At 38.9% G+C, this 24,563-nt stretch overlaps 1 pseudogene; it reads left to right on the forward strand.

The window, feature by feature from the left end:
* The first annotated feature begins 15,851 nt into the window (after window positions 1-15,851).
* Window positions 15,852-24,557, forward strand: LOC103091181 (microtubule-associated protein 1S-like; annotated as a pseudogene).
* Window positions 24,558-24,563: the final 6 nt, after the last annotated feature.

Raw genomic sequence — 24,563 nt, forward strand, 5'->3', positions numbered from 1 at the left:
TCCACTCTCTCAGGTAGTAGCTTGACTCTTTCCACTCTTATTAAGACCACAGAGAAAGATTTTACTCTATAAGATTCTGAGAGAATCAGTGTTGAAGAACTGAGTGTGAAGAACTCTTTAGAGACTGAGGATTTATCAATGTCAGCCAATGGAAAACTCATCTGATTCTTAAGAAATTTGTATTTATTCTCTTTTGGCTCCAGTGGGCCATTTTGCAGCAAGACAAACTAGTGGGTGTCTAAGAGAACAAAGAATGGTACAAATCCATGCATTAATGCATTGCTTTCATCTGGCTTCACAAACGATTTACCATTCCATTCGCTTTTTCCTGTGGGAAATTGGAAAAATGCTTCTGCTGGGTTCTGGCACAGTGCTTGCTCCCTTCAAGGACAAGCATCTCAGGAACACACCTGCACTCTAGCAAAGACAGTGTTCACTAGAGCAAAGGGGAGGCGGAAAGGCATGCTGAAACACTCCAAACTGCTTGGAACATCCCATGCATTAACAGACCCTCTTGTGTGTTAGATCATTCTAATCACAATGTCTGCTAATGCCTTCTGTGAACAGGAACTTTTGTAACTTTAGCAAGGGGGAGTAATGACATCAACAGTTCTGTTGGACCTCAAAAATATATAATTGTCCGCAGCATGACAATTTTTTTTTACATTTGTAACAAAATGGATATTTTTTGGTAAATAAACACAGGAAACTGCTTTTACATTTATCTGCAAAACAAGGACAAAGGAAGCAAAGATATGCAAAACATTTTTGGGGAGGAGCTGGATTTTTAACTTTATGTACAAAAGTCATGCAAAACAAGGCAAGCTAAAAGCAAAATGGACATAAAACAAAACAATGCAAATTTCTAGTGGAAGGAGTTGTCTAGAACTGTGAAGGGTCTGAGATTTTCCTTTGCTTACAGTAAGCTAACAAGTTAGTCTGACAGTTTCATGGATGCTGGCAGAAGAAATGAGACTCCTGGGTCAAAGATGAAAGCCTATTTATTACTCACAGCAATAGCAGTAGCCAGAGTATCTGCATTTTGGTGCTTTCCTGCGGCCCTATTCCCATATTGTGATGTGAATAGGGCCAAATGACACCTGCACATACAATGGGTTGCATTATAGGAGAGGAATTCTGAGCTTTGGGCACTTGGGCACCTGAATCTTTTATAAAGGGTAGTAAGCATGCTTCCCTTTTGCTCCGGAGTTAGGCATTACTTTATTTTATTGAAGAGTAGTCATGCCTACCCTTTGTTTCAGAGCATCATCTCTATCTTAAAAGGCTGTGAACAAAACTTCTCTGAGCTCTGGAGGGAGACATTATCTCTGTCTTATAAGGCTGATTGTTAGGCGAATATCCTCAAGCTAGACTAGAAAAAAAGGTAGCCAGTGAATCACTTGCAAGATGTATAAAAACGTGAAAGACCCATGGGGAATTGTCTCCCAATAGGAGTATTTGTGATACTGTGTTCTAGTTTTAACCATCAGCAAATGACGTCAGACAATCAACCATCTATTCATTCTCAAGTCACTCATTCATTCAGTCAATGAGCCTGTCAGTCATTTAACAAACATTCACTGAGTGCTTGCCATGTACTGTAGAGAAGCAAAAAAAAAAAAAAAAAAATTAGTAAAGATGAGTATGTTTCCCTTAAGAGATTATATACCCCTGAAACAGTAATTTAAAAGACGATATTAATGTTAAGCAGAGATAACGGTGCATGTTTACCACAGTTTTCTCTTCCAGGGAACACATAAAAACTGCATTTTCAGGCTTCCTTGTACTTTCCATTAGGTTGGGGACTTGTGACTTAGTTCTGGTCAGTTGGATGTGGGCATCATAAGTGATGTAAGCGAGTGGCAGACCAGGTCCTTCAGAACATCCCATAGGACCCTGAAGCTTTCTCTTCCCCAGCCATGCAATCTGTGGAAGGCTACCAGATCCATATCAGATTTGCATGAGCAAAAACTAAACTTTTATTATCTCCTGTTTACAAGTGAGGAAACAGAATGGAAATACAATGTACTAAATATGATAACAGAGATACGTTATTTCCAGTACCATGAACAAATTCAGGGCAAGAATTCTGACTTACTCATTTCACTTTCAGCTCTTAGCACAGGATCTGGAAGAGGAATATACTTATCTTTTATGTCAAGGAAGAGATTGTTATGGTAATTAGGGGCACAGAGTCAAGGGTAACACTTTTTATTTATTTAGCTATTTTTTTAAGATAAGAAATGTTTGAATATGACTATAGGTGAAGGAAATAAATCAACGGAGGGGAAGAGGATGAAGTTATGGAAAGAAAGGTCTTCAAGGGAGGGCAGAAGAATAAGGTCTGGAAGAGCTAGTAAGCAGGTGGGAAAATAGCCTCTTCTTAAAAAAATAGCCTCTTCTTACCTGACCATATGGAAACAAAGAAGAATAAGCACTTGAGTGATGGAGACTTTGTTTTATTTAAGGCAAGGGAGGTGGAGAAAGCATTAAGAGAAGATATTAGGTTGTAGATTCCAGCCATTGACAGAAAAAATTAGTATATACTGTCTCGCTATTTTGTACCAAACAGGTTTTTGGAGGATTCATAAACATTTAATCCACTCAGTATTCTCCAAGGTACTTTGATATCACTATTATTTCATAGATGAAGTAACTGAAACTCCTAGAGGTGAAGTAATATCTGCTGAAAAGTGGCAGAGCCAGGGCTTAGATCTGAACCGTCTGATTCCATGCTGTTTCTGCACTAGAATGATCAGATAGGGGAAGTCTAAGGAATGAAATTATGTAGCACTCTTGGAGAATTTAGACTAAGGTGCTCTTCACGTCACATAGCCTATGTCCAGGAATAGTAATCTGCCAATGGGGATGCATTGAGTACCTTCACATAGACACCAAAAGAGTTTTAACAGGATTTGAAAATGGAACAATTAAGTCAATCAACAGGTTGTTATAGACGAGTCAACTCACCAGTTTTTTACCAGTCGGGATTCATGATATTAAGCGACTTGAATGATGGTTTGTTTACAACCTTCCCTGTGTGAAAGCCAATACAGAGGGAATTAAAAGGTGATACCAAACCTTCGATATCTCTGCAGTTGCCTTAGCTTATTATCCTTTTTAGGACTATCCTGCTTCCTTTGAAGATGTAAGCACATATTGCATGACTATGAATGAGAAAGATTTTATCAAGTCATGAGTGCGAGGTTGAATTAAAATTTTGGAAAACATTTATTATCTTGACTTATTAAAATAATCTTCAGGATCTGAAATTATAGATCCAAAATTGTATTTGTTCAAATAGTCGGGCTTTCTAAAACTAAGAAATATGTTAATTCACTCATAAATTCCAGAAGTAACGTTTAAAGTAAGCCTTTAGAATGGCATGAAATGAATATTGACAGTGACATCTGCACGCAGGCTAGGAGCTACAAGGATGATGATAGAAGAGGCTTGGTACAAATTTCCTGGAATGTACCCGGAGCATCACAATGAGCACTATTCAGCAATGGAAAGGGATGATAGAATATGAGGTAAAGTAAATGAACGGGATTCATAACATGGGCTTGGCTGATGCCGTCCTTTCCCTGTCTTAGGAAGAGTTATCTCCTTCCACAAGGCACTGCTTGCTCACTCCAAGTTTTCAACCTTGATGGGATCCTAGTTAAGGTGGCCCACTAGTCCAGTGCATTCTCACAGCTGCCCAATTAAGGGACCATTTTGCTCCCAGGAACGCACTTTTCCCAGAAGAGTTCTCTGGGCTGGCTATGTGACTGAAAATGGCCAAAAATGCCTTTGCACATTTTGTGGCTTAGAGACAAGATCTGCATTGCAAGTGCAAGCCCTTGACTGGAAGAAGCCAGATTCCTCTTGGAATCCTAAGGGATCTCGCAAAAGGATTTACCCAGGTGTTTTGGAGATCGTGCAGTTTCACTATAAAGAGGCATAGGATCTGAAAGCCTTCCTTGTTTCAACATCAGCCTTCCTGTGTGGTCCAAGTGTACTAGTCTGTTCTTAATTTTTACAACTACAGTCTTGCTTCCTGGAATTAGAGTTCTGATGCTTTCTTGGTTAGCTTTCTTTTGATTGATTGAGACAGCATTCTAGAAATGTGGTACATGCTCCAATCTTGCCTACAGTTCTAATTCTCAGCTTCACCTGGCCCTCCTAGGGTGCATGATATGTTTCATCTTATACTTCTGGCACTCATTTATAATTTCTGATAATTCGACCTCACAAATATGTATCAAGAACCCACTAGGTCTGTGCTAATCTCTGCAGTGCCCCCAAAATATCTGAGTAGAACAGTCCTTTTAGAATTTTTATCAATAAGCTTATAATTAGAAATTAAGTAAATCTGCTTTGAGAACTACAATCCATTAATACAATCTAATATACTTACTAGTATTCCTATAAATCTCTTAAATACTTACAATAATTGGTATTATTTTATTAACTCTATAGTATAAAGTAACAATAGAGACTTCAAAATGTCCAGCCTCATCATGGCCGGGAGGCCCTACATCTATATTCCAGCCACGAGGGTCTCCTTTCAGCCCGTCAGACAGGCTGTACTTTACCAGCTCTGGGTTTTATTTCATCTTTCTTAGAGGCTTCTTTCTATAGAATAGACTTCCCTGATCATTTGTCTTCCGGATATGATTTAGGTCCCCTTCATTTCTCATATGACCTCACACTGCCACCATCACAGATTTTATCACTATGTATTGTGACCATTGATTTATTTTCTGCCTCCCTCATGATTCATAAGCTCCAGGAGAGCAGTGTCTACTTGAGTCTTATTCTTTGTAATGTGTCTCCTGTCACAGCTAAAGCCCACCATTGGTAAGTTGTCATTACATTTGAGAGATAGGATGAATGTATGAGAAGACCTGTGTTTCAGTCCAGGTCTCTCTACTGGTTGACTCTGTCAATGATAGTGTTGAAGATAATACCTTGCTCTGAGGGTTGTTGCCAGGATCAGATGAGATAGTACAGGTGAAAGTGCTTCATAATCTATAAAAATGTTAATTATTACTCAATCTTCTTAATTGTGTTTCTATTTTAACTGCAATACGTTAATTTCTACTGCATTTTAAGTTGCTTTTAAGTCTTGCTTGAGATACTTTCATATGCAAATGTTTTTTCCTTCCCCAAGAAAATTATAAGTGATAGAAGATTTCACTTATTTTTAAAAATTTTGTAACAGTGCTTGTCACCCTAAACAAGTTGTGTAAATTTAAGGCAGAGATTTTGTGACCTATCACTTGGTTTGCTTTTATGATTTTCATATTAGAAAATATTCAACTAACATGTATCAGTGTATTTAAGAAATTATATTTTTCTATTTAACAAGTTAATACCATAAACAAACAGAAAATTATTTATATTTACATTTATATAAAAATTAGATACTCTGATTCCACAACCATTGATATTTCATAACTTCTATGTGTGATACAATAAAAAATCAAGTATGTAGATTACTTGATTTTAACAATATTGAAGTATTTTTGTTTGAATTTTTTTTTTTTTTATACAGCAGGCTCTTATTAGTTATCCATTTTAAACATATTAGTGTATATCTGTCAATCCCAATATCCCAATTCATCACACCATCACCCCCTCCCTGCCACTTTCCCCCTTTGGTGTCCATATGTTTGTTCTCTACATCTGTGTCTTAATTTCTGCCCTGCAAACCGGTTCATCTGTACCATTTTTCTAGGTTCCACATACATGTATTAATATACGATGTTTGTTTTTCTCTTTCTGACTTACTTCACTCTGTATGACAGACTCTGGATCCATCCACGTCTCTACAAATGACCCAATTTTGATACTTTTTATGGCTGAGTAATATTCCATTGTATATATGTACCATATCTGCTTTAACCATTTGTCTGTCAATGGGCATTTAGGTTGCTTCCATGACCTGGTTATTGTAAATAGTGCTGCAATGAACATTGGGGTGCATGTGTCTTTTTGAATTATGGTTTTCTCTGGGTATATGCCCAGTAGTGGGATTGCTGGGTCATATGGTAGTTCTATTTGTAGTTTTTTAAGGAACATCCATCCTGTTCTCCATAGTGGCTGTATCAATTTACATTCCCACCAACAGCACAAGAGGGTTCCCTTTTCTCCACACCCTCTCCAGCATTTGTTGTTTGTATATTTTCTGAGGATGCCCATTCTAACTGGTGTGAGGTGATACCTCATTGTAGTTTTGATTTGCATTTTAGTGATGTTGAGCAGCTTTTCATGTGCTTCTTGGCCAGCTGTATGTCTTCTTTGGAGAAATGTCTATTTAGGTCTTCTGCTCATTTTTGGATTGGGTTGTTTTTTAATATTGAGTTGCATGAGCTGTTTATATATTTTGGAGATTAATCCTTTGTCTGTTGATTCATTTGCAAATATTTTCTCCCATTCTGAAGGCTGCTTTTCATCTTGTCTGTAGTTTCCTTTGAAGTGCAAAAGCTATCAAGTTTCATTAGGTTCCACTTGTTTATTTTTGTTTTTATTTCTATTACTCTAGGAGTTGGATCAAAAAAGATCTTGCTGTGATTTATGTCAAAGAGTTTTCTTCCTATGTTTTCCTCTAAGAGTTTTATAGTGTCTGGGCTTACATTTACGTCTCTAAACCATTTTGAGTTTATTTTTGTGTATGGTATTAGGGAGTGTTCTAATTTCATTCTTTTACATGTAGCTGTCCAGTTTTCCCAGCACCACTTATTGAAGAGACTGTCTTTTCTCCATTGTGTATCCTTGCCTCCTTTGTCATAGATTAGTTGACCATAGGTGTGTGGGTTTACTTCTGGGCTTTCTATCCTGTTCTCTTGATCTATATTTCTGTTTTTGTGCCAGTACCATATTGTCTTTTTTACTGTGGCTTTGTAGTATTGTGTGAAGTCAGGGAGCCTGATTCCTCCAGCTCTGTTGTTTTCCCTCAGGAACGCTTTGGCTATTCTTAAAATTTGTCTCCATACAAATCTTAAGATTTTTTATTCTAGTTTTGTAAACAATGTCATTGGTAATTTGATAGGGATTGCACTGAATCTGTAGATTGCTTTGGATAGTATAGTCATTTTCACAATGTTGATTCTACCAATCCAAGAACATGGTGTATCTTTCCATCTGATTGTATCATCTTTAACCTCTTACATCAGTGTCTTATAGTTTTCTGCATACAGGTCTTTTGTCTCCTTAGGTAGGTTTATTCCTAGATATTTTATTCTTTTTGTTGCAATGGTAAATGGGAGTGTTTCCTTAATTTCTCTTTCAGATTTTTCATCATTAGTGTATAGGAATGCAAGGGATTTCTGTGCATTAATTTTGTGTCCTGCAACTTTACCAAATTCATTGATTAGCTCTAGTAGTTTTCTGGTGGCATCTTTAGGATTCTCTATGTATAGTATCATGTCATCTGCAAACAGTGACAGCTTTACTTCTTCTTCTCTAATTTGTATTCCTTTTATTTCCTTTCCTTCTCTGACTGCTGTGGCTAAAACTTCCAAAACTATGTTGAATAATAGCGGTGAGAGTGGACATCCTTGTCTTGTTCCTAATCTTAGAGGAAATGCTTTTTTCACCATTGAGAATGATGTTTGCTGTGGGTTTGTTGTATATGGCCTTTATTATGTTGAGGTAGGTTCCCTCTACGCCCACTTTCTGGAGAGTTTTTATCATAAATGGGTGTTGAATTTTGTCAAAAGCTTTTTCTACATCTATTTAGATTATCATATAGTTTTTCTCCTTCAATTTGTTAATATGGTGTAACACATTGATTTGTGTATGTTGAAGAATCCTTGAATCCCTGGAATAAATCCCATTTGATCATGGTGTATGATCCTTTAAATGTGTTGTTGGATTCTGTTTGCTAGTATTTTGTTGAGAATTTTTGCATCTATATTCATCAGTGATATTGGTCTGTAATTTTATTTTTTTATAGTATCTTTGTCTGGTTTTGGTATCAGGGTGATGGTGGCCTCATAGAAGGAGTTTGGGAGTGTTCCTTCCTCTGCAACTTTTTGGAAGAGTTTGAGAAGGATGGGTGTTAGCTCTCTCTAAATGTTTGATAGAATTCACGTGTGAAGCCATCTGGTCCTGGGCTTTTGTTTGTTGGAAGATTTTTAATTACAGTTTCAATTTCATTACTTGTGATTGGTCTGTTCATATTTTCTATTTTTCCTCATTCTGACTTGGAAGGTTATACTTCTCTAAGAATTTGTCCATTTCTTCCAGGTTGTCCATTTTATTGGCATAGAGTTGCTTGTAGTAGTCTCTTAGGATGCTTTCTGCAGTGTCTGTTTTAACTACTCCTTTTTCATTTCTAATTTTATTGATTTCTGCGGTGTCTGTTTTAACTTCTCCTTTTTCATTTCTAATTTTATTGATTTGAGTCCTCTCTTTTTCTTGATGAGTCTGGCTAATGGTTTATCAATTTTATTTATCTTCTCAGAGAACCAGCTTTTAATTTTATTGATCTTTGCTATTGCTTTCTTTGTTTCTATTTCATTTATTTCTGCTCTGAGCTTTATGATTTCTTTCCTTCTACTAACTTTGGGTTTTGTTTGTTCTTCTTTCTTTAGTTCCTTCAGGTGTAATGTTAGATTGTTTATTTGAGATGTTTGTTGTTTCTTGAGGTAGGATTGTATTGCTATATACTTCCCTCTTAGAACTGATTTTGCTGCATCACATAGGTTTTGGATCATCATGTTTTCATTGTCATTTGTCTCTAGGTATTTTTTGATTTCCTCTTTGATTTCTTCAGTGATCTCTTGGCTATTTAGTAACGTATTGTTTAGCCTCCATGTGTTTGTGTTTTTTACGTTTTTCTCCCTGTAATTTATTTCTAATCTCATAGCGTTGTGATCAAAAAAGATGCTTGATTAGATTTCAATTTTCTTAAATTTACTGAGGCTTGCTTTGGACCCAAGTTGTGATCTACCCTGGAGGATGTTCCATGTGCACTTGAGAAGAAAGTGTAATCTGCTGTTTTTGGATGGAATCCTATAATATCAATTAAATCTATCTGGTCTGTTGTGTCATTTAAAGCTTTTTTTTCCTTATTAATTTTCTGTTTGGATGATCTGTCCATTGGTGTAAGTGAGGTCTTAATGTCCCCCACTATTACTGTGTTACTATCGATTTCCTCTTTTAGAGCTGTTAGCATTTGCCTTATGTATTAAGGCATTCCTATGTGGGTGCATATATATTTATAATTGTTATATCTTCTTCTTGGATTGATCCCTTGATCATTATGTAGTGTCCTTCCTTGTCTCTTGTAACATTCTTTATTTTAAACTCTATTTTATCTGATATGGGTATTGCTACTCCAGCTTTCTTTTGATTTCCATTTGCATGGAATATGTTTTTCCACTCCCTCACTTTCTTGTAGACAGCATATATATGGTTCTTGGTTTTGTATCCATTCAGCAAGCCTGTGTCTTTTGGTTGGAGCATTTAATCCATTCACATTTAAGATGATTATCAATACGTATGTTCCTATTACCATTTTATTAATTCTTTTGGGTTTGTTTTAGTAGGTCCTTTTCTTCTTTTGTGTTTCCCACTTGGAGAAGTTTCTTTAGCGTTTGTTGTAGAGCAGGTTTGGTGGTGCTGAATTCTCTTAGCTTTTGCTTGTCTGTAAAGCTTTTGATTTCCAGATGCATCTGAATGAGATCCTTACTGGATAGAGTAATCTAGGTTGTAGATTCTTCCCTTTCATCACTTTAAGTATATCATGCCACTCCCTTCTGGCTTGTAGAGTTTCTGCTGAGAAATCAGCTGTTAACCTTATGGGAGTTCTCTTGTATGTTATTTGGTTATTTTCCCTTGTTGCTTTTAATAACTTTTCTTTGTCTTTAATTATTGGCAATTTGATTACTATGTTTCTCGGTGTGTTTCTCCTTAGGTTTATCCTGCTGGGACTCTCTGCGCTTACTCAACTTGGGTGGCTATTTCCTTTCCAATGTTAGGGAAATTTTCGACTATAATCTCTTTAAATATTTTCTCGGGTCCTTTCTCTCTCTCTTCTCCTTCTGGAACCCCTCTAATGTGAATGTTGTTGCGTTTAATGTTGTCCCAGAGGTCTCTTAGGCTGTCTTCATTTCTTTTCATTCTTTTTTCTTTATTCTGTTCTGCAGCAGTGAATTCCACCATTCTGTCTTCCAGGTCACTTATCCATTCTTCTGCCTCAGTTATTCTGCTATTGATTCCTTCTAGTGTATTTGTCATTTCAGTTATTGTATTGTTCAACTCTGTTTGTTTGTTCTTTAATTTTTCTAGGTCTTTGTTAAACATTTCTTTGATCTTCTTGATCTTTTCCTCCATTCTTTTTCTGAGGTCTTGAATCATCTTCACTATCATCATTCTGAATTCTTTTTCTGGAATGTTGCCTATCTCCACTTCATTTGGTTGTTTTTCTGGGTTTTTATCTTGTTCTTTCATCTGGTACATAGCCCTCTGCCTCTTCATCTTGTCTATCTTTCTGTGAATGTGGTTTTTGTTCCACAGGCTGCAGGACTGTAGTTCTTCTTGCTTCTGCTGTCTGCCCTCTCGTGGATGAGGCTATCTAAGAGGCTTGTGCAAGTTTCCTGACTGGTGGTGGGTAGAGCTGGCTGTTGCTCTGGTGGGCAAAGCTCAGTAAAACTTTCATCCGCTTGTCTGCTAATGGGTGGGGCTGGGTCCCTTCCCTGTTGGTTGTTTGGCCTGATGCGATCCAACACTGGAGCCTACCTGGGCTCTTTGATGGGGCTAATGGCGGACTCAGGGAGGGCTCACACCAAGGAATACTTCCCAGTACTTCTGCTGCTAGTGTCCTTGTCCTCACAGTGAGACACAGCCACCCCCCGCTTCTGCAGGAGACCCTCCAACACTAACAGGTAGGTCTGTTTCAGTCTCCTATAGGGTCACTGCGCCTTCCCCTGAATCCCGATGCACACACTAGTTTGTGTGTGCCCTCCAAGAGTGGAGTCTCTGTTTCCCTCAGTCCTGTCGAAGTCCTGCAATCAAATCCCACTAGGCTTCAAAGTCTGATTCTCTCAGAATTCCTCCTCCCATTGCTGGACCCCCAGGTTGGGAAGCCTGACATGGGGCTCAGAACCTTCACGCCAGTGAGTGGACTTCTGTGGTATAAGTGTTCTCCAGTTTGTGAGTCACCCACCTAGCAGTTATGGGATTCGATTTTATTGTGATTGTGCCCCTCCTACCATCTCATTGTGGCTTCTCCTTTGTCTTTGGATGTGGGGTATCATTTTTGGTGCGTTCCAGTGTCTTCCTGTTGATGATTGTTCAGCAGTTAGTTATGATTTCGGTACTCTCACAAGAGGGAGTGAGAGCATGTCCTTCTACTCTGCCATCTTGAACCAACCTCCAACATTGAGGTTTTCATGTGTAGTAATACATGCATTCTTTTAAAAGTATGGAATTTATTTATTTATGTATTTATTTTGATTGACGTATAGTTGATTTACAATATTATAGTAGTTTCAGGTGTGTGACATAGTGATTCAATATTTTTATAGGTTATGCTCCATTTAAAGTAATTATAAAACATTGACTATATTCTCTATGCTGTACAATATATTCTTGTAGCTTTTTTATCTTACATATAGTATTTTGTACCTCTTAATTCACTACTTCTCTCTTTGCCCTACTCTCTTCCTTCTCCCCACTGGTAACTAGTTTGTTCTCTATATTGGTGAGTTGATTTCTGTTTTGTTATATTCATTCATTTGTTTTATTTTTTTAGACTCCACATATAAGTGAAAATATACAGTATTTGTCTTTCTCTTTCTGACTTATTTCACTAAGCATAATACCCTCCTCGTCCATCCATGTTGTTGCCAATGGTAAATTCCTTCTTTTTATGGCTAATATTTCTCTGTATACGTGTGTGCGTGTGTGTGTGTGTGTGTGTGTGTGTGTGTGTGTGTGTGTGTGTGTGTGTGCGCGCACACCACATAGTTGCGAGCACACCACATCTTCTTTATCCTTTCCTCAGTTGATGGACACTTAGGTTGCTTCCATATCTTGGCTATTGTAAATAATGCTGCTATGAACTTTGGGGTGCTTGTAACTTTCAAAATTAGTGTTTTCATTTTTTTATAGATATTTACCCAGGAGTGGAATTGCTGGATCATATGATAGTTTTATTTTTACTTTTTTGAGCAACCTCCATACTGTTTTCCACAGTGACTGCACAAGTTTACATTACTACCAACAGTTTACAAGGGTTCCCTTTACTTCATATCCTCACCAACATTTATATTTGTGGTCTTTTTGTTGATGGCCATTGTGACAGGTGTGAAGTGATATCTCACTGTGGTTTTGATTTGCATTTCTCTGATGATTAGTGATATGAGCATTTTTTCATGTACCTGTTGGCCATCTGTATGTCTTTCTTTAGAAAAAAAATGTCTATTCAGATCTTCTGCCAATTCTTGAACTGAGTTGTTTATTTGTTTGATATTGAGTTGTATGAGCTGTTTATATATTTTGGGTAGTAACCCGTTATCAGTTATATCATTTGCAGATACATTCTCCCATTAAGTAGGTTGTCTTTTTGTTTTTTCAATGGTTTCCTTTGTTGCACTAAAGCTTTTACATTTAATTAGGTCACATTTGTTTATTTTTGCTTTTGTTTCCTTTGTCTTTGGTAACAGATCCAAAAAATTATTGTTATGATTTATGTCAAAGAATGTTCCCCCTCTCCTTCTCTCCCTCTCTCTCTCTATTACTCTGCTTTTCTCTCTGTCTCCCTCTGTCTTCCTGTCTCTCTCTCTCTGACGTAGAGCTAAGAAGAAAAATAGAAATATACAAATCTATTAGATTTGGAGATTTAACACACTTTTTTCCAGTAACAAATATATAGACCCCCCACACACAAAAAAAGAAAAAAAAGGTCAGATGAATATAGGAAAGTTAAGATTTAAATAACTAAATTTTAAAACTTGGCTTAAGTGACATACATGGAACACTGTACTGAAAACTGCAGGATATGTATCAATTTTCAAGTATCTGTAAAACAAATTTCAACAAAATTCAAAGAGTTGAAATAATAAATCTTAGAAAAATTGTTTAAAAAAAGAGAAAAAGTATAGATTACCAATATCAGGAATGGAAAAAGGTTAACTCACTATGGATCCTATAGAAACTTTAGAAATTAAAGATATTTGAACAACATCTTGCCAATAAATTTGACAATTTAGATAAAATGGACACATTTATTGCAAAACACAATAAATAAAATTAACATAAGAAGAAATTTAAATTCTGAATTTTATATCTATTAATGAAGTTGAATCCATCATTTAAAACCTTCCATAAAGAAATTTTTCAGCCCAGAAAGCTTTGTTCATAAATTACCCCAAATGTTTAAGACAGAAATAGCACTAATCTTGTACAAATTTCTCCAGTGGTATTTCTATATATTAGTAATGAACTATTTAAAATAAAGTTTAACATCTTTAAAATTGTAAGTTTAGTTTTTAAATGAAAATTTTGAATATCAAAGACCTAGGAATAAATCTATGGAAGACATATAAGAACACAAAGGCTTACCACAGTAAGAAGCTTGCACACTGCAACGAAGAGTAGCCCCAGCTCACAGCAACTAGAGAAAGCCCGTGTGCAACAATGAAAGACCCAATGCAGTCAAAAATAAAGAAATTTTAATAAATAAATAAAATTAAAAAAATAAAAAGCAAAAAATAAAAACAAAAAAGAGGGAACAACAGAAACAGAAACCCCACTGAAAATAAACTTGGAAAATTTGGAAGTTGGAAAAGTAACATTTGTGCATTGTTCTTAAGGATAGAAACGTTCTCAACTTGCCCTGCCTTCTTCTTTTCCATTAGGACAGTGTCTACCAGCACCAACAAGGCTGCTATATGCACTGGGTAAGCAGTGCTTTTCCACTTCCTCAGTAGTGGAGCAGGGGATACTAAAGATTATGCAATAGAGAAACCATTATCAAAGCAAGATGACAAAAGATGAGATTACAATCTCAGAGGCCAAGAACCCAGAACTGGGGAGACAGACAAATGATGAGAATTAAGGAGCTCTCCACAGGCTTTTTCAAATGACAAGCTGATATTTTTCTACTCTGGGTATAAAATTGATATGTACTGATGGCTCACCCACTAATCATAGATGGTGAACTTGAAAAGGACATTAGAGGTCATAGACCATTATCTCATTTCATTCAAAATACCTCTTCTCGGGGCTTCCCCGATGGCGCAGTGGTTGGGGGTCCGCCTGCCGATGCAGGGGACGCGGGTTCGTGCCCCGGTCCGGGGGGATCCCACGTGCCGCGGAGCGGCTGGGCCCGTGGGCCGTGGCCGCTGGGCCTGCGCGTCCGGAGCCTGTGCTCCGCGACGGGAGAGGCCACAGCAGTGAGAGGCCCGCGTAACGCAAAAAAAAAAAAAAAAAAAAAAAAAAAACCTCTTCTCTTCTAAACCACATGACCCTCAGTTCTCCAAATTTGCATATTTAACATATAGTTTATATATTTGTGTGTGCAAGGTGTTTCCGTCTAATGATTTTTATTAGACCTCAGTAGAATTACTCACTTTTAACTATATCGAGGCAATTAACCTAAGAGGGATTTGATACTGATTAGAAAGAATATGTTTCTTCCAGTTGTTTGTTTCCCAGGGACACATACACACATGCAACCTTACCTTAGTGAAAGCTCAATAACATAAGCCACACACCTGCACCAGGTAGGCCAAAGTGAAGACAGCATTCTGAATTACAAAGCTGAGCAGTTTTGAAAATGGTTCCAACAAACTCTGCAATGAGATTGGAGCCAGAAAAAACCCAAAATCAATTGCTGATTCTTTCATGAAAAAAAAGTATTAAAGTCTAATGATACTTAAAAAAAAAAAGAATACAAAAGCTTAAAACATTAATGAGAGAAATTAAAGACCTAAATACATGGAATAATAACTTGTGTTTATGGATAAAATTATTAAATATTACAATGATATAATTTGTCCCTATATTGGTCTATAGACTCCAGTAGGCTTTTTTTTAGGAAATATAAAGCTGATCCTAAAATTCATATCAAAAAGCAAAGAACTGAGAATAGATATGGGAACCTTGATGAACAAAGTTGGAGGACTTAGACTACTAGATATCAAGTCTTGCTAAAAGCAATAATAATCAAGAGTCGGATACTGGCCCAAGGATAGAGAACTAGGCCAATAAAGTAGGATGAGTAATTTAGAAACAGATTCACACATATTTGGTCAACTGATTAAAAACAAAATATTATTGCAATAGATGGTTTCAGGTCCAAATAGTGCTCAATCAACTAGCTACCGATGTGGGAAAAAATGGACATTGATCCCCACCTCATACAAGCCTCAAAAATCAAATGCAGGTGAAATAGAAAAAATAAAACAATAAAACTTCTAGAAGATTATATGAGAGAAAATATCTTTATGACCTTGTGGTAGGCAAAGATTTATTAAACAAAGATTTCACAAGCAGAGAGCAAGCAGCAATAATCATAAAAGAAAAGTTTACTAAATTTAATTTAATTAAAATTAAGAGCTCCTCTTTTTAAAAATTATCATGATGAGAATGAAAGACAATCCACAGAGTGGAGGAAGAAATTTGCTATATATTATATATAAAAGATGACTCATCCAGATTATTTAATTAAGTCTGACAAATCAATAAAAGACAGGACAATCTAATTAATACGTAGGAAAAGTCTTGAACCAGAACTTCCCAAAGGAATATATCCAAATGACCAATAAGCATTCAAGAAAGACACTCAAATTTTTAGTCATCAGGGAAATATAAATTAAAACATGATGAGATACTACTACACATCTACCAGAATGGCAAAACTTAAAAATCTGACAATGCCAAGAGTTGGTGAGAATATAGAACAACTGGAACTTCTGTATTCTAATGGTGGGAGTTTAAATTTGCAAGACCTCTTTGGAAAACTGTACACATAATCTATGACTGAGCAATTTCTCTCCTAGGTTTATTCCCAAGATAAATGCTTATGCATGTATACCAGAAGACATGTACCAGAATGTTCAGAGCATCATTGTTTGTAACAGCCCAAAGCAACTCAAATGTCACCAATGGATAAATAAATTTGGGTATATTTCCACAAGGGAGCTATGCAACAATGAAAACTACTGTGATACCATAGATAAATCTCACAAACTATCGAGTAAAAGAAATTAGACACATAAGAGCACATGTATATGCGCTTTGTATGATTCCACTTAAAGTTCAAAACCAGTGAAAACTAAAGTGTGGTGATAGAAGTTAGACGAGCAATTCCCTTCTAAGTGGTAGTTATGGAGATGTGACCCAAAGGAAGTTCCTGGGATTCTGGTAATGTTCTGTATCATGATCTGTGTGGTAGTTGGACAGGTATGTTTCCTTCTGTAAAAATTCTTTGAGCTGTATACTTATGATTTGTGCATTTTCTTGACTTAAAACTTAAAACTTAAAAAAAAATATGTAGGCTATACTTCCTGATATCTTGTGTTAGCTATGCCTGCAGGGATAGTCTTGACCTACCAACTACTGTTAGTAATGGAAATGTTTTAGTATTTCTATAAATAAACAAATGAGCTTGGCTAATGGATGGTTTGAGAATTTGTGTCATATATTAAGATTCTACGAAATCTATTTTATTAAAATATTTATCAGAGAAATTAGCAGACATATTTAGCGAAATGAACATTTTTTTCAATCATAAAGGGGACAATTATTTTTAGTACATGAATTGCTCACTTATTTCCCGTAGTTCTGAACAGATTACTTCACATTTATTTCTTTTCAAATGCCGACAGGAAAATGCAGTAATCATGACTCAACTATAAAATGATGTTTTTTTATCGGCTGTGGTTTAATGGCTGACCATCAATTAGGCTTGGTGTCACAGTACACACCCATCCCCACATCTGAGCTCTGTGTCACGGTGACCCAAATGACCAGATGTCTTCACTCTTGCATAAGCTGCACTCTGGATCAGCACCCGATACTATCATTTTGTTCAGGGAAGGTGGCCATCCAAATAATTAAATAATTGTGTAATTGGTCTTTGTGAATACTGTTTCCTTTAGGCAATAAATAGGAAAAAGTGAAGAGGGAGGGGAGCTGAGTTTTGGCTGACTTTAGGAGGGAAGAAAATCCCAAAGCACATTTTTCCTTGGAGTAGAAATAATCTTCCATCCACAAGCTGCTTAATTACCTCCCCCCTTCATTCTAGAATCTCAGTCTAATTGAAACCTGGTGAATTTTGCAACAACTCTCATCTAATCAGAATGGTCTCTGATTTAAGCTGCCTTACCTCCTGCAATTCAGGCTATTGTAGGCATTGCTCCAGTGTCCTAAGAGAAATAAGATTCAATGCATGAGAAAAAGCAGGGTCTGAGGAATGCAGCCTTTAATCCTTTCTCACCCCACCGTGAGAAAAAGTTGAGCAGTCAGAGATTAACTCTCCAAGATTATGTTTTGCTATTCTTTTGGTGTGGGTCAATTTAGCAGCTACTGTTTAGAATGCACTTGATGCTAAGACTTCCTTATACCACAATGTATTAAAGTATATTTATTAAAAAATTCTAAGCTTTTTGTTTTAGTAAATATGTATGTATTTTGCTAGATGAGTGTTAACACATAATGGAGAATATTGCAGAAGAGTCAGCTAAAAAATTCAGAATAATGAAATACTGTTTACAGTATTGTTCCTATTCTTGTCCATCCTTTGGAAAGATACACCCAGCAGTTGCACAGGAAAATTATTTTCTCAGGTATAATGCTGTGATCAAAAGCATCCCCTCACAGGATACACCTCATTGTCTTTGTCAATGAAAATGACATTGAGCTGTAGAGATAAAAATTTCTGTCTCTGATTCCTAGGCTAAGGCATTCTTTTTCACCTAGAAGGCTATCGATAGGACTGCCCTGAGCTTCCTCTCTTCCCTTAGATGTAATTAGGCACATACAATGGAAGAGGCTTAAATTGAGCTTTGATGCAGCAGACAACCTTTAAAATCAGCAGCTCCTCATTTTCCTCCAAGGGCTAATTTCATGGAGTAGAAACCGGGCTTATGAGTAAGTTAAATTCACCTGTGAGAAAATGAAGTTGCATTTTTGCATATCTATGTTTTGACTTTAAATTTCCAACTTTCTACACTTGGTAGGGAAGAGAGGCCACAGCAGAAAAGATAGGGGGAAATATGGTTAATCTTTTTGAAAATAAAAAAATAATAATGAGCTAATAAAAGCAGTATGGTCATCTGCATTTTACACTCAGAGATTCAGTAACTTGCTGGTGGTCACACAGCTAACTGGTGGTGGAGCTGGGCTGAAAACCCAGGAAGATGGGCAGCAGACTATCCAGTCAGAACCCACTTACTCTACTGCTTGTGTAAAAGAAACAAGAGATGGATAGGAGATAACCGGATCAACGGTGATTTTAAAAATATGAGGACAACTGACATATTTGGAAACAGAGAGAAAGAAGTTAGAAATGATGGAAAATTGGGAAGGGGGATGGATAATTAATGGAGTAAGTTTCCCAGGAAACAGGAAGAAAAAGAATTAGAAGCAGGTGAGAAGAAAAGCACCTGTTCCCCTGGAACGGGACGGGGAGAAAAGAAACTCGTGAAGACAAAAGGGTTTGGAGTGATAAGAAACCATCATGCAAGGTTTTTTCTTAGAAGGCTTGTAATTTTACAATAAGGAAGGAGAGTGCAATCCTTTGACAGACGGGAAGGGTAGAGGGTGGGATTGAGGGTGACAGAGAGGTAGAGCAGAGAAATGCATTTGGGGCGCAGGGAGAAATGAAGTCCTTGTGGGAGAGGTGATGGAGAACTGCATTTTTGTGGGTATAAATTGTTATTTAAAAAAAATCTGCAATTCAAGTAATTTAACATCTTGAGATTAAGTTAAATGACTGAGTTTTTGTGTGCACGAAGACGAAGCCGGTATGCAGTCCACAGGTTTAGACACATTCCAGCTTGTATGAGCTTAATAAGCGGCCATATTAGGGTACCAGAAAGCTTCTACTGGAAGAATAAATTTTATTTTAGTTAGAAGACTTTCGAACGTGGAAAGTATGAGAGTATCAAAATTGACACAGGTAATTCTAAATCAGAATCTCCATCTATACACAGTGAAACTAAGGAAGAGGAAGACAGATTAGAAAAGCTTTCTTTAAACAAGAACATCCATGTAAAGATTTCAGTCTCTGATCCCTTCCCCCCCAAGTAAAAGTCTTCAAAAAATTATTATATATGTATATACAATTATATAATTACAAGTTTGTATTGACATAACACTGTCTCCTCGACATTCTACTTATAGGTTAAAAATCAGAATTCTTAACTGAAGCTGAAAATACTTTGCACAAAATAGGTAACACCTCGATGCGTGCGTGCTTGTTGCACTCTGTCTTTTAAGCCTGCATTTTTCGAAGCCGCCCCTCACTCCTGCCCACCTCCAGGGAGGTGAAGAAGGACCCCGACCACAGGAGGTGCCGGGCCGCCTCCACTGTGGTCGGCGGCAAGAAGGCAGACGCCCAGCTGGTTCCCAAGCTCCGCAGAGCACCCAACACACCCCGCCCAGGTGTCCAGACGGTAGAGAATGGGTCCCAAAGCCCCCGCCCCTCCGCTTCCGGTGCGGAGACGCCAGACCACCCACCGTGGCCCGCAGCTTCCGGGACCGCAGCTGGTGGCCCCGCCCAGCCAGGAGAGCAGCCAGGAGAGCAGTTCGGAGCTGGGGCTGAGCCCGGCTGGAAAGAGGATGGCGTCTTGGAGGAGAAAACCCTGCAGCTGCTGTTGGCCGCCAGCACGCCCCAGCCCTCGCCCGTCGGAGCCCACCAGGGGCCAGCTGAGAACTGCGGGCCACTATCACTGAGCCCGCTGCGGGGTGGGGAGGCCAGGCCGGATGCCTCCCCTTCAGTGACCACGCTCTCGCTGCCCGCCGAGGTGGGCTCCCCACGCTCCACAGAGGTGGACGAGTCCCTGTCTGTCTCCCTTGAGCAGGTGCTACTGCTACCACCTGCGGCCATGAGTGAAGCCGGGCTGAACCTCGCACTCTGCGGCCCCCGAGCACGGCCCAGGGCCTCCCCACACGACGTGGCCCTGTGCCTGGTGTCACCCTGTGAGTTTGAGCAGCGAGAGGCCGTGCCCATGGCTCTGGCACACGTGTCCCCTGGCAGTGCCAACGACAGCAGCGCTCGGTCCCAGGAGCTGGCGGGTGCTCCAGGAGTCCAGGAGACATCACCCACATCTGTCAGCAAGTCCCTGCCTACCCTGTCTTAACTCAGACCCCTTGCCTGCCGCTCCCAGCACCTCGGACTCAGATGAGGACACTCTCCTGACCCCTCAAGATCGCCCCATCTCTGCCCACACAGCCTAGTATCTGCATGGTGGACCCTTAGACGCTGCTTCCCGGCTGAGAGAGCACCTCGGCCGTGCCCGGAAGTCACCCACCCACCCAAACCCTGGCACTGACACCCCCAAAGCCACTCCGGTGACCGCTGCCAAAATCAAGGGGCTGGCCAGTGGGGACTGGGCCAGGTGGCCACTCAGCGCCCGGAGTGAGTCCAGTGACAAAGGAAGTCGGACACCCCTGTCCAGAAAGTCCTCAGTCCTCAAGACGACCACTCGAGGTCCATCCGGTAAGTACCTGGGGGCTGGAGTCCTGCAGCAGGTTCCCTGCTCACGGCCTCCTGTTCCCTCCTTGATCTGTGGTCACAGCCACACCCACCACCCCTTCTGGGCCTCCGTTTCTCCTATAAAATGGAAGCTCTGGCCTCACTGCTTCAGCATTTGCCATTACAAGGTGCTGGAGCAGTAACGTCAATGGAAATATAACGTGAGCACATCCATAATGATGAATTTTCCAGCAGCCGCGTTAAGCAAAAATAAACAGGTGAAATTTATTTTAATAGTATATTTTATGAAACCCATTTGTGTCGAGGTTCCAAAGACCGCCCCCAGGTTCCATGATTGGATAGGAGTACTGGGTGTGTGGTCATACTCACAGCTAAATTTATTACAGCTAAAGGATACTTAGCAGGATCAGCAAAGGAAAAAGGCTTGGGGAGAAGCCCCTGGGGGAAACCAGGCACAGGTTTCTGGAGCCTTCTCTCAGTGGAGTCACATACCACATGCTTGATTCTCTGACAACAGGAAATGCCCTCTGTCAGGAAAGCTCCTTAGAGACTCAGGGCACAGGGTTTCTATTGGGGCTGGTCGTGCAGGCACCCTCTGCCTCACACATATACTGAAAAAGGATTCTTGGATCCGATTCTTGGACACTAGCTGGGTGTCATACAATTTCCCTCAATTCTGACACTATCTACCCAGAGATAGAATCACATTCTACAGGTAAAGGGCTCCATCCCATGAGCACCCTCCACTGCAGGTGCCTATCATAAGTCCAGGTTGATGCCTGTGCTTCTGACTAACTGGCTATAAATCGAGGTTCCTATGACCCCTCCCTTTGGGTTTAATTTGCCAGAGCAGCTGACAGACTGAGGGAAACCCATTTACTCACTAGATTACTGATTTATTATAAAAGGATACTAAAGGATACAAATCAACAACTAGATGAAGAGATACATAGGGCGAGGTCCTGAACAAGAGATCTTATGTCCTCGTGGAACTTGGGGCCCTGAAAAGTGGCATGCAGAAGTGTTCTGGTTCCCCAATGTGGAAGCTCTCTGATAAAGGGCCAAAAAGCTGTCCTTCGGGGCTTTTATGGAGGCTTCATTACATAGTCATGATTGACTAAATCATTGGCCAATGGCAGTTGATTCAACCTCAAGCTCCTTTCCTTTCCCCAGAAATCAGGGGGCAGGACTCAAAGTTCCAACCCTCTGGTCATGAGGTTGGTTCTCCTGGCAACCGGCCCCACACCCTGGGGTGGGATCCAAAGTCACCTTCATTAACATAAAACCCAGTTGTGATGGAAAGGGCTTGTTATGAAAAACAAGACACCCATTTCACCTTTTTGGCCCTGAAGTGTTTAATGGAGTTAGGACAAGAGACCAAATATAACAAAAGATGCTCCCATTGCTCTTACTGATCAGAAAATTCCAAGGGTTTGGGGAGCTGTGAACCGGGAACTGTGGAAGAAGACCAAATACATCTGAGAATGACCAAATATATATATTTCTTTTTTTTTAATTGAAGTATAGTTGATTTACAATGTTGTGTTAGTTTCTGGTGTACAGCAAAGTGATTCAGTTACACATATATATACCTCCTTTTTCATATTCTTTTCCGTTATGTTTTATCACAGGATATTGGACCTACAGTAGGACCTACTGTATAGCACAGGGAACTATATCCAATATCCTGTGATAAAACATAATGGAAAAGAATATCAAAAAGAATATATTCTATATTTAATGGTTTGCATCTACTAACCCCAAACTTCCAATCTGTCCCTCCCCCACCTTCCCTCCCACTTGGCAACCACAAGTCCATTCTCTATATCTGTGAGTCTGTTTCTATTTCCTAGATAGGTTCATTTTTGTCATAGGTTAGATTCCACATATAAGTGATATCATATGGTGGTTGTCTTTTTCTGACTGACTTGACTTAGTATGATAATCTCTAGGTCCATCCATGTTGCTGCAAATGGCATTATTGCATTCTTTTCTATGGCTGAGTAGTATTCCATTGTATATATGCACCACATCTTCTTTATCCATTCATCTGTTGATGGATGATTAGGTTGTTTCCATGTCTTGGCTATTGTAAATAGTGCTGCTATGAACAATGGGTGCATGTATCTTTTTGAATTAGAGTTTTGTCTGGATATATGCCCAGGAGTGGGATTGCTGGATCATATGGTAATTCTATTTTTAGTTTTCTGAGGAACCTCCATACTGTTTTCCACAGTGGCTATACCAACTTACATTCCCACCAATGGTGTAGGAGGGTTCCCTTTTTTCTACACCCTCTCCAGCATTTGTTATCTGTAGACTTTTTAATGATGCCCATTCTGACTGGTGTGAGGTGGTAGCTCATTGTACTTTTGATTTGCATTTCTCTAATAATTAGCGATGTTGAGCATCTTTTCATGTTATATTATGCTTCGTTGCTTAGATGTTTGGAGTATTGGGATGAATATTAGGATGAGGATGGAGAGGAGTAGTGCTAGTACTCCTCCTAGTTTATTAGGGATTGATCGTAGAATTGCGTATGCAAATAGCAAATATCATTCTGGTTTAATGTGTGCTGGGGTGCTTAGTGGGTTTGCTGGGGTGTAGTTGTCAGGGTCTCCTAGTAGGTCGGGTGTGAACAGGGTTAGTGCGAGTAGGGTTAAGATTAGTAATAAAGCACCTAGAATGTCTTTGATTGTGTAGTAGGGATGGAATGGGATTTTGTCTATGTTGGATGGAATTCCTGTGGGATTATTAGATCCCGTTTTGTGAAGGAATAGTAGGTGGATGGCTGCTAGTGCTGTAATGATAAATGGAAGGATAAAGTGGAAGGCGAAGAAGCGTGTTAATGTTGCTTTATCTACGGAAAATCCACCTCAAATTCATTCTACTAAAGTAGTCCCGATATAGGGGATTGCTGATAGGAGGTTAGTAATAACGGTTGCGCCTCAGAATGATATTTGTCCTCAAGGTAGGACATAACCTACGAATGCGGTAGCTATAACTGTGAATAGTAGTAGTACACCAGTGTTTCATGTTTCTTGGAAGGTGTGGGAGCCATAGTATAGGACACGTCCAATGTGAGCATAAAGGCAGATGAAGAATATAGAGGCTCCGTTTGCATGTAGGTATCGAATGATTTAGCCGTAATTAACGTCTTGGCAGATGTGTGTGACGGATGAGAAGGCAGTTGAGGTGTCTGGTGTGTAGTGTATTGCTAGGAATAGGCCTGTTAAGATTTGTATGATTAGGCAGAGACCGAGTAGGGAGCCAAAATTTCATCATGAAGAGATATTTGATGGGGTGGGGAGATCAATAAATGTATCATTGAGGATTTTTATTAGTGGGTGTGTTTTTTGAATGTTGGTCATTGGGGTTCTTGTAGTTGAATAACAACGATGATTTTTCATGTCATTGGTCATGGTTGAAGTCCATGTGAGAATAATGATGACATACATTGTTTTTATTATAAGCATTATTTTTGTAATTAGTCTTGTGGGGGTTTCTTCAAAGCCTTCACCTATTTTGGGGGTTTAGGGTTGATTGTGGGTGGTGCTGTAGGGTGCGGGATTGTTTTCAGTTTTGGTGGTTCATTTTTGGGGTTAATAGTATTTTTGATTTATTTGGGAGGAATGTTGTATTTGGTTATATGACAGCTATAGCCACCGAGCAATATCCTGAGGTTTGGGTTTCTAATAAAGTTGTGTTAGGGGGTTTTCTTTTAGGTTTAATGACGGAGTTTTTAGTGGTATTGTACACTTTAGAGAGTGAGAAGGTGGATATTGTATTTGAATTTAATGGGTTGGGGGATTGGGTTATTTATGATACAGGGGATTTTGGATTTTTTAGTGAGGAGGCTATAGGAATTGCTGCTTTATATAGCTATGGTACTTGATTGGTT

This window comes from Lipotes vexillifer, unplaced genomic scaffold (genome assembly GCF_000442215.2).
Source record: "Lipotes vexillifer unplaced genomic scaffold, Lipotes_vexillifer_v1.1 scaffold343, whole genome shotgun sequence".
NCBI lineage: Eukaryota > Metazoa > Chordata > Mammalia > Artiodactyla > Lipotidae > Lipotes > Lipotes vexillifer.